Genomic DNA, 11,014 nt, shown 5'->3' on the forward strand with positions numbered 1-11,014 from the left:
GCATCGGGGACCAATCTTGGTCCCCTAATTGGTACAGTCTTTTATATTTACAGTTTGGTATTGGGATCTCAGAACCAAAAATGGACTGTCCTGATCTCTTTTTACAAGATCCAATTATGAGTAACAAAATTAACTACGAAAGGCCCGTACATTTTTTTTAATCCAGAGGATACCAATTTTTCCCAGTTGTTTCTAAAGCTTTCTTTATTACCCTCCTCTTTTTTACAATTCCTTGAGCTTGTTTGTGGCTAGAGTTTAACACTGACCATTTTTTCCTGTTGCTTGTGGAACTAAGTTATCTCAGAACAGCCACAAGGCACCACTGGGATGCAGAAGCTTGCTAGGTTTTGAGGCTAAGAGCAGGGCTGGGTCTCATTCCTTTTACTACCAGCATTGATAACACACTCAGATTATTACCAAACCAGAGCCAAACAAGGCTGTGACTATAGAGTGGATTTCCAGTCACTATGCACTGAAGTGCCTGAGGCAAGCAAGACAGTCATATCTTTGCCCCCAATATCCACTGTGGGAATAGAGAGGGTTTTTGGATTTCACCAAAATGAAGGTCCCACAAGATCTGAGTTTTCAACTGGCATGCAGTCTCAGGTGATGGAACCAGGCAAGAGGTCAGTCTTCTTTTACCATGGTTGGGGTGGTCTATGTGACAATGTAGATTTCCTCCAGGTGACTGTCAGGCTGTCTTTAAACTTTACCCATTAGGGTGTGCAGCAGCAGCAGCAGCAGAATCTCTCAGTGGGTCCAAGGGAGTGTCTCACCTCATGCTGGGCTGCAAATTCCTACACAGACTGCTTAAGGATACATTGCATAGGCTTGGCAGGCTTTGGACCCTTGGATTTTAAGACTGTTTAGACAATAGCCCAGGACAATTTACCAAAATTACTTTTTTTTTTTTTTTTTTACTAACGGGATATTTTTGTAAACAGACACAAAAGGCTTAGTCTTGTAACTATCTCTGACAGATGCAGTCTCCACACTTGCAAACCTGTTTTTATGATTTTTTTAAAAAAATAATTATTTTATCTATTTTACCTTGTTTTCCAAAAATGACTCTGGACTCTTGGTTTTAAAAGGGGTCTTCTGTCCCACAGCTCCAGTATCCTTTTTTAAAAAATTACTAAAACTTTTAAATACCCTCACATAATGTCATTTAAGAATCCCAAAACGAAATAAATTCACATATAATCACTCCAAAATGCTTCAAAAGAAGATGAAGTAAATTTTCTTCTACTTTTAAATTTATTCTGAAACCCTTGTGCTGGCTTGCCACACCTGTAATCCTATCTACTTGGGATATCTACTCAGGAGCCTGAGATCTGTGGATAATTGTTGGAAGCCAATCAGGGCAAAGTAAATGTAAATCTGAGTGTGTTATCAATGCTGGTAGTAAAAGGGATGAGACCTAGCCCTGCTCTTAGCCTCAAAACATAGCAAGCTTCTGCATCCCAGTGGTGCCTTGTGGCTGTTCTGAGATAACTTAGTTCCACAAGCAGCACATTTATTCAAAATACCTTCATATCAGTGTTCTGCATTAATTTCTTTGTTAACGATATTATATGGGTAAAATAGAGAAAATAAACTCTTCCATCTAAGAACATTTTTATACTTTTTATTGTAAAAATGAGCAAATAATGAATACATTTCCTAACAAGCATTGTTACCTACTCCTTTGTTTTCCCCCACCATCCCTTCCCTCCAAACTCCACAATACACTACCCTCCCCCTTCCCCTGCCTAAATTGCTAAGTTCATTTTTTAACAGAGTGTCTTGTACATCTCATTGTTACAATGGGTCAACCTGTAACCCTATTTAAGCATTTTGTATTTCCCTTCCTCTCACCAAATTAGAGAAACGTATACACAGGATGTAGGTGTACCAACTTCAAATACAGTGAAAACAGGGGTTATAGCGTGAGGGGGAGGAACATAAAGAGAAACAGTAAAATCACATCTCACATTTTAAGTATGATAGAAACAAGAGCAAGAAAGAAAATAAAAACACTTGTGTCGCTATCTTAGGGTTCATTTCCCTTAATAGCATCTTATCTGGTCATATGCACATAGCTTTTGATCTTTTCTGCTTATCCCAGACATATATTAGGTATTGAAAATAAGGGAAACCATGGGACCTATGTTTCTTTGGACTTGACTTACTTCACTTAATTTTTTTTCCAAGTCGTTCCAATTCCTAACAAATTGGGCGATGTCCTTCTTTCTGATGGAGGCATAGAATTCCATTGTGTATATATACCACATTTTCATGATCCATTCATTTACGGAGGGCCATCGGGGTGAGCTCCATATCTTAGCTATGGTAAATAATGCTGCAGTAAACATAGTTGTGCTGGTAGTTTTAGTAGGGTCTTGTTTGTAAATCCCCAAAAGTGGGATTGCTGGGTCATAGAGGAGCTTTATATGGAGTCTTTTGAGGAGCCTCCATACTGCTTTCCAAAATGGTAGAACAAGTTTACACTCCCACCAAGAATGCCATAGGGTCCCCTTGTGGCCACATCCTCTCCAGCGTCTGATGTTGTAAAAATATGAAAAGCTTCACGAATTTGCATGTCGACCTTGTGCAGAGGCCATGCTAATCTTCTCTGTATTGTTCCATTTTTTTATGTGCTGCTGAATTGAGCACAGTACATTTTTATATGTAAATTGGAACTGATTTTCTTAAACTAGACAATTCAAAAGAAATAAATTCAAAAGAATTCTTGTGAAATTTTAGAACCATGTATTTCTTACATAAGCACACATTTAAGAATAGTCAAGATTCACATGTCAAAAACAAAATAATTCCAGATATTTGTTGTTCAAGAGATGTGTAGGAGGAGGAATTCAATTATTCTATACAAGGCACCTGTCACAATGAACACTGCAGCAAGTGTTAAGGTTTGTTAAAAAGTTTTAATGTTTTAGAGTATTTAATTTTGGGAATTTGCTTATATATGCCAAAATTAGGACTGTTTGGCAGGTCATAAAACTTTTCTATAAAGTATTTAAGATTTATAGTAGCAGACATATGCAACTAAGTATGTCCATTTCAGTTTATAGAAATATTACTAATGAGGGCTGGGAAAGTGGTCTCAGTGGTACAGCGCTTGCCTTGCATGCATGAGGCCCTGGGTTCGATTCCTCAGCACCACATAAGCAAAAAGAAAAAAGCCAGAAGTGGCGCTGTGGCTCAAGTGGTAGAACGCTAGCCTTGAGCTGAAGAGCTGAGGGACAGCGCCCAGGCCCAGAGTTCAGGCCCCACGACTGGACCAAACAAAAAGAAAAACAAACAAACAAACAAAAAAAGAAATATTACTAATGAGAAGTTGCAAAGTATTTGTGTAAAGAAGCAGAGTGAAGAGTTAAGACTTTGTTAATTACACAGTTTCTGTTAAATTTAGGGCTTCCTTACTTTATATGTTAGTGAGGAACAAATGGTGATATAAGCCATATACAAATGCTGAGATGAGTCATATAAAATAATCCTAGTGGATAACTTTAAAGACTACTTATAGCCTATAAAACTCTTGTTAAACATCATAATCTTATCCAGTTTTAAATGTACAGGAATATGAGAAAATAGTAAAATCTGCTATGTAGTACACTTCAAATACTGAAAACACTGGTAACTGTATGGTTTTTTAATTTTATTAATCATTACTATTTAAATATTGTTTTTCTTACTTGTAGCATTGTTTCCCTTTTAATATAATACAACTCTTTGTAAGTCGTCATTAGGGGGTACTTTGAGAAGGTTACTGGGATGGCCAAATCATTTTTTATAGGTGCATGTGAATTTACAAAAAAGAAAATGAAGAATAAAATATTTATTTAAAAAAATATCAAGTACAGTCTGAATCAGGAGGGATATTAAATATCCACACATAAAATCTTAGCCCTAAGCTGAAGCAGCGTCATTACAGAGTTGAGGCCACAAAAGTGAGAAACGGTGTTTTGTTTTGGTTTGTTTTTTATTTTGATTTTGTTGGTCATGGGGCTTGAACACTGGGGCCTGAGTGCTGTCCCTGAGCTCAAGGCGAGCGCTACCACTTGAGCCACAGCACCACTTCTGTCTTTTTCTACTTACATGGTGCTGAGGAATCAAACCCAGGGCCTCATGCATGCAAGGCAAGCACTGTACCACTGAGCCACCTTCACAGCACCTGAGAGACTGTGTTTTAAAAAAATCATCTAAACAACATTTGCTTTCTGCTTTGGGTTATATACTGAAATATATGGATATCTTTTATATTTTTTTGAGTTGTTATACTTCTAAATTTATTCTACTTTCAGCCACTTTATCCTTTTCAAAGTTTTGAAATATTTCTTAGAGTTTGCTTCTGTGAAGGTTGTTTTTGCATTTATAATATCTTCTGCATCATTTTTATTTTTTTATCAAAATCATTTTATATTTTATATTGATGGGTTATCATACATGAAATACTTTCAAATATACATGTAGAATCTAAAGATAGCAGTATGAATATTCTCATACATCTCTTGTTTATCTGTTATGTACTTTCAGTATTATGATATTTCTCTCTCTCTTTCACACTCTCTCATTCCTCTCTTTCTCTTTCATTCTCCATGTCTGCTACTTAGAATCTCTGCTGTCTACTATTATCCTTCAGGATCTACTGAATTTGTGGGAACATGATAGGGACCAACAGTTTCCCTTGCATTCTTTAAGAATTATAAGAGTGATGTGATGTTATTCTTTGCCATTCTAAATGGCAAAACAACAGATCTGGAATTCCTGTTCATTTTTAATACCATTAAAAATTTTATCTCATAAGAATCATTGGGATGGATAAGATATTTTAACTTGTGACCTAAAAGTTCTTTTTCTTTGACAAACAACCTTTTTCTTTGAAGAACAAAATATTTATTTTAAAAAAACATCAAGTACAGTCTGAATCAGGAGGGATATTAAATGTCCACACCTAAAATCTTAGCCCTAGGCTGAAGCAGCGTTATTAGAGAGTTGAGACTGCAAAAGTAACTACATGTAATGAAAACAAAGCTATCCTATGGAAAGTAGACCAAAGTTGTTCACAGGGATGAAAAACAAGGTAATGGGGGAAGTGAGTACAAAGGATGCCCATCATAGAGCACAGATCCTCAGAGCAGTTTATCATGTACACTTTGTGAGAATGACAATGTGCTGGGAACTATAGATTAAATCACTGAACACTTTATATATATATATATATATATATATATATATTATATATATTCTTGTACATATATTTATATATGCATATATGTCTGCATTTGCCCTTATATATGTACACATGTATGTTACTATACACAGAAATACACACATATGTAAACATATGTATACATGCACACATAAAGAAAGATTCATAGTTACAGGCAACACAAGTTTCACTATTTGTCGAATATGCCTTAGATGGAATGCTTGGAACAAATTATGTTGAAGATACATTTGTCTCTAAGAGTTCCTTTACCACTCCTCTTATCTCTTAAAACTGGTAGGTTCTGGTAGATTCGAATTGCAAAATGCAGTACAAGGGATATCAAGTCACTCAGAAATCTCAGTATGTAAAAATCATATGGTGTCTCCCTGCTCCCCACGGAATGCTTGCTCTTAAAGACACTCTCAACAACCAAACTAGCAGGAGGTAATATTTTATTCTTTACCAAGTAAAGAATAAAATATTAAGACTTTAAGGCATCCTTCCTTGAACTCTTTTCCAACAGCCAGCATCAATTCCTCAGCAGATGAGTGAGTCCTCAGAAGACTGGAGCTCAGGTCAACTTTTCACCAACCTGTGTGAAAACTCCTATGAGAGAAATGCTGACTGAGGTCTTGCTGATTTCCTGGCCAAGGAAATAAGAAATGAAGAAAATATTTTTAATGTAGTTAAGTTTGAGAATAAGTTGTAACCTGTCAATAAATGTGTAGAACACAACTATACCAACGGACAATAAATGATGTGCATTTCATTTATATGCTCTTGGACTTAGCGAGTGATTTTAGGTGTGTCTACACAAGTAGAATCAGTATAAATCAAGCTAGCATTTCTTCATTTAAGATACAAGGAAAGGATACAATTTGACTCCTTGTAACAATGAGATGTACAAGACACTTTATCAGAGAGGGAGTGGAGGGATGAGTTGGGGTGTTCTGAAGAGAAGGGATAGTAAGGGGAAAACAAAGGAGGGGGTAAAAACGCTCAATTAGAAATTTACTTATTCCAGGCGCCGGTGGCTCAAGCCTGTAATCCTAGCTACTCAGGAGGCTGAGATCTGAGGGTCGCAGTTCAAAGCCAGCCCGGGCAAGAACGTCCGTGAAACTCTTATCTCCAATAAACCACCAGAAAACCGGAAGTGGTGCTGTAGCTCAAGTAGTAGAGCACTAGCCTTGAGCTGAAGAGCTGAGGGACAGCACTGAGGCCCAGAGTCCAAGCCCCACGACTGACAATAAAGAAAAAAAAAAGAAGTGTACTCATTACTTTACTTATGTAACTGTAACCCATCTGTATATTAAAAAGATACAAGGAAAACTTCTGTACTTATAAGAAGTTGTATTTGTCACTCAATATCAGTAAGGTATTGCTTTTAGGACCACAGACATATTAAAACTTTGGATACTCAAATTCTCCACGTGAACACAGTATATTACTAACATTAGAATCTGCCCACAACCTAGTGCAGTGTAATTGCTATGAAAATTTTTACTATATTCTATGTTTGTAATAAAAATAAAAGCATATGCACTGTCAACAAATACAACTTTTTCACATAGTTTTTGTCTGCGTTTTGTGAATGGGATTGGGAGAGCAATATTGAAAAGCACACATTTCATCACCAAGACCGGTCTGCAAAATGTAACAAAGAACTAATTCAGCATCATTGAATAGTTTGGAACTCCAACGAGAAGTACTTGAATTGATACATCATCAGAAAGTGTAACAACCCAAGGACTTTTTAGAAATGCAGCTTCTAGATTCCTCATGGAGAGCTTTCATAACACTTTGTGAAACACAAGTCAGCACCTCACTGAAGTGTAAATGGTTTTCCCTCACCTTTGTGTCATTCTCAGTCATTATCTAATCAACATATAGCTAAACTTGAATACTCCTCTAATAACAAACTGTTGATGGAGTGTTTATATGCAGAAAACCTGGGACGGCTAACTTTTTCCAATTAGAACAGTCTGTATTCTATGATACAGCAGAGAAAAAACTAGGTAAGTATCCATTTACAGCCTTTTGAATAATTCTGATTCTGCACACATCAGTTATCTATCCATACCTGTGCCTGAGTGAGAGGATTTAAAAAGACTTTAGTGATTTAAAATTTAAATTTAAATGTGGAAAGAAATTAGTTCCAATGCATTACATTAAGAAATTTAAAAACAACTGAGAAACCTAAAGGTCTATAACATTGTTATTGAAAGTGAAGGGATGTTGGAATTTGGTTCTCTATATTTTAAGCAATTTGTAAAAAGAATTGGCAAAATAAAAATTTCATTTTCAGCAGGCTTGACAGTTTGTATATTGAAAAGTGGACAAGCCTCAACAATATGTCAATGATATCCTCTTATTTATCTCTAAATGTTTATGCTTCTGGTCTCTTAATATTAAAACCAAAAATTTTTTACTCTTTAGCTAGTTGTGCAAATGGGCTTTGCTTCATCATGTCAGTGTGGAATAGAGGGTATGTACATTTCAACGTACAATACATCTGGGTCATTGACAATCTTTCCAATTTTCTTCCTTCCGTTACCCCAACCCCACCTATCCCTTCAAGTTTCCTACTTATATTCTCACATATGTACATTGAGTGATATGAGTATATGAGTCCACCATTTCCTTCTCCACTCTTCTGCCCTACTCCCTTTAAGCCCAGCTCCTTATTTAAGACTTATTTCAACTTCATGGTATTTTGTTAAATATCTCTGCCTTTGGCATTGGGCTTTGTGCTTGCCACATCCTCACTTCCATGTTTGAACTACATAAATGAGGATATTTCTCTATATTTCTATTCTATGAATGGCTGAGACAGGTCTCCTTTACTATTCACCTTCTGTCCTAAATTTAGAATTGGACCTTCAGTACCATCCAATAGAGCTTTTTTCTTCTCTACACACTGAAGATGGAAGGAAAATAATTTCCATGCTCTCAACACTATGCTATCCATCATTAATTTCCATCACTTATCACTTCAACAGTCTAAATTTAAAGTCATGCTTTTGCATTATATCCACATAGTTTAAGTGAATATTGAGCGTAATTTACCTAGCATTGGAAGTTTAGGGATGATTTTCAATTTTTGATGATAGAAGCAGGAGCCAGTTTAAATTATGGAGATTCCACTATGTAGTGAGCCCTGTAGTCTTCTAAATTTTCAATAAATTTACAATTACTTTTTATTAATAATTGAAAAGGTTTTATTTCAATATTTGGAATGCTGTCGCAATTATTTGAACTCTTTTACATTTAGAATGAACTTTCCCCCCCCCCCAATTTCCCCCACTACTTCAGGTTAAGTCTCCTTTGGCTTTAGTGTTTGAGAGGATGAGGGTAAATTGATTAGCGTAAACAGAAAGATGATCGTTACTCAGATATCTCCTTCCTCTTCTGTTTCTGCTATTCTTGTTGAGAGGAAGACTGGAGCAAGGAACAAGAGTAATGCTTGGGTAAGGGAGCATTCCTGGCATATCAATTATTGTTTCTGAGAATCACTTAAACTGTGTACTCTTGCCTTCTCTCTAACAGAAACCTAACTGTGGCTTCCTTCGTGCAGGAGTAAGCACACTAACAGGTTATTACATGTAAATTGGTATTTTATACCAATTTATACATGTAAATTGGTATTTTATTACATGTAAATTGGTATTTTATATATTATATATTTTATATAAAGGCACTGATTGTTCAACAATACCTTAGTGAGGAGTAGAAAATTCTACTCAGCTCCCCCCTCTTTTCCTCTTCATCCTTCCCCTCCTCTCCCCTCATTTACCCTCCCTTCCCTTCTTCTTTCTTTGAGCGTCTCTCCTCCATATTCATCCCTATCTTCTCTCTTTTTCTCTTCCAGTAGCAAGTGATTTGGTTTATCTGACAACACGTAAGTAATTGAAAAAATATGTTTTCTCCTCTTTTTGTGACTATTTATTCTTAAGAAATGAGTTCTAGCAGAGCACCAGTCACTTACAGCTAAGTACTAGGTAGGTTCAAATTTGACAATTGCAATTCGACGCTATCCCAAGTAGATAAACCTAAGAGATTCTTCACTTGTGGTAAAAGGAAGAAGTGAAGGTGTGGTTTAGGTGGTATAGAGCAAACATTCAGAATTAACACCCAGATTGTTAGGTTTGTAAAGAGAGTTTGAGTAAGAACCACACCATGCACGTGGTATTCAGGTAAGGGGTAGGTTTATTCATCATTTCAGCTGGCACCAAGCCATGTTGTCCCTCCATACAGCTGGGAAAGGCCTGGGCAAGACCTGGGAAAGAAAGCATCTACGCGTGGGCTAGGTCTTATCTAGGGTATGGGTGGAAAAGATATGACGACATCAAATTCAGATGTGACCTCTTCCAGGTGTGCCAGTTGCCTAGGTAATGCAGGTACTAGGTAGAGACTTTGCTGCAAGGAGGGTAGAGTCTGCTTGCCATCCAGGAGCAGACCTTACATTCCAGCCTTTTAGTAATCATGAAATAGGGTATGGATTCTCTCTGGCTACTTCCTGCTAACAAGGGGTGGGAAATTAGGAGTAAAAGGCTAGAATTTTGTTCCCTCCCAGAGAAAGCAGTGAGCTGCAGCTGTCCCTTGGTGGGCGTGAGTCCATAGATGAAGTCTGGAGGAGACAAGTCTCTTGGATGAAGTCTGGAGAAAGTCTCATGAGGCATTGAGGGTCTGGAAAAAATATTAGAGAGCAAATAAATGGCAAGAGGAAGGATTTGGGGCTGAAAAATGTTGGTAGAAATGTCCCTATCTGGTGACTAGGTAGAGGAGAATTCAGGTAACAAAGGTAAGAATGTAAATTCTTTTCCAGGTAAGAATGTAAATTGTTTTCCAGTTAAAAGGTAGACAATATGGACATTAGATGGGCAGGCTTCTTAATATATTGACCTCCCGGCTCTGGTTAATTTTGAAAGGGCAGGCACAATGTGGCTGATATTACATCATCTCCTCTTACTTCTCTCCATGGTCCCTTGTTCCCCAGACTGGCTGAGTCTAGGTGCTCATTGCTAGGATACTTGTATTATTTAGTATTCATAGAGATTTAAACTCAAGGTCTAGGCACTGTCCCTGAGCACTTCTGCTCAAGGCTGGTGCTCTACCACTTTGAGTTACAGTGCCACTTCCAGTGTTTGACTGCTTAGAGTTAAGAGTCTTCAGCCATGCTTCCAGCCTGACTCTTTGCAGTTTAGTTGGGAGTGAAGTCTTAGGGATTTTTCAACCCAGGCTGACTTTGAATTGCAATCTTTGTCACAAAAACCCTTTATTATTTCCAATTAAACAACAAGGAGATCAAATAGAATAATTAGAATTTCCTGATCGTTATCAAGAATTGACCAAGAAATATTCTGTAATGACAAAACTCATTAGATGTGAGAATTTTAGCATTGATATGCCCAATATTTTAGAATCACGTGCTCAGCATTAGAATATACTACATAAAACAAAAAAGGCAAAACTCAAAACCTAAAATTTTTTACAATAATGTTTACACATCTTTGCTAACAAAGCACATCAGATGGTTGGGCCTCAGTTACCAGGGTCTGTGAAAAGAGCAACTTGTTAGCAAGGTGCATTAGAACAGATGATGGAGTAGTAGTAAACTTGGTGGAAGGGTTTGGGTCAGATAGGGCCAAACCCTTAACCCACCATGTGGGTTAAGGTCAATATGGCAAACTCAAGATGTCGAATTTCTGAAAAATGCAAGAAAGCCTGAACAAATAGATCAAGCCTAATTTGGCTAGCCATTGGTAGGAAACCTAGAGGTAGTCCCTGGGACCCAGGCTGCTT

General features: G+C 37.1%; 1 non-coding gene across 1 annotated transcript; it reads right to left on the reverse strand.

The window, feature by feature from the left end:
• Positions 1-2,551: 2,551 nt before the first annotated feature.
• On the reverse strand, positions 2,552-2,655 carry LOC122115650. Its single transcript, XR_006148828.1, has one exon. It is a non-coding gene; the product is annotated as a U6 spliceosomal RNA (small nuclear RNA).
• Between the last annotated feature and the right edge of the window lie 8,359 nt (positions 2,656-11,014).

Source organism: Dipodomys spectabilis, unplaced genomic scaffold (assembly GCF_019054845.1).
Source record: "Dipodomys spectabilis isolate Male_0828 unplaced genomic scaffold, ASM1905484v1 ptg000123l, whole genome shotgun sequence".
NCBI lineage: Eukaryota > Metazoa > Chordata > Mammalia > Rodentia > Heteromyidae > Dipodomys > Dipodomys spectabilis.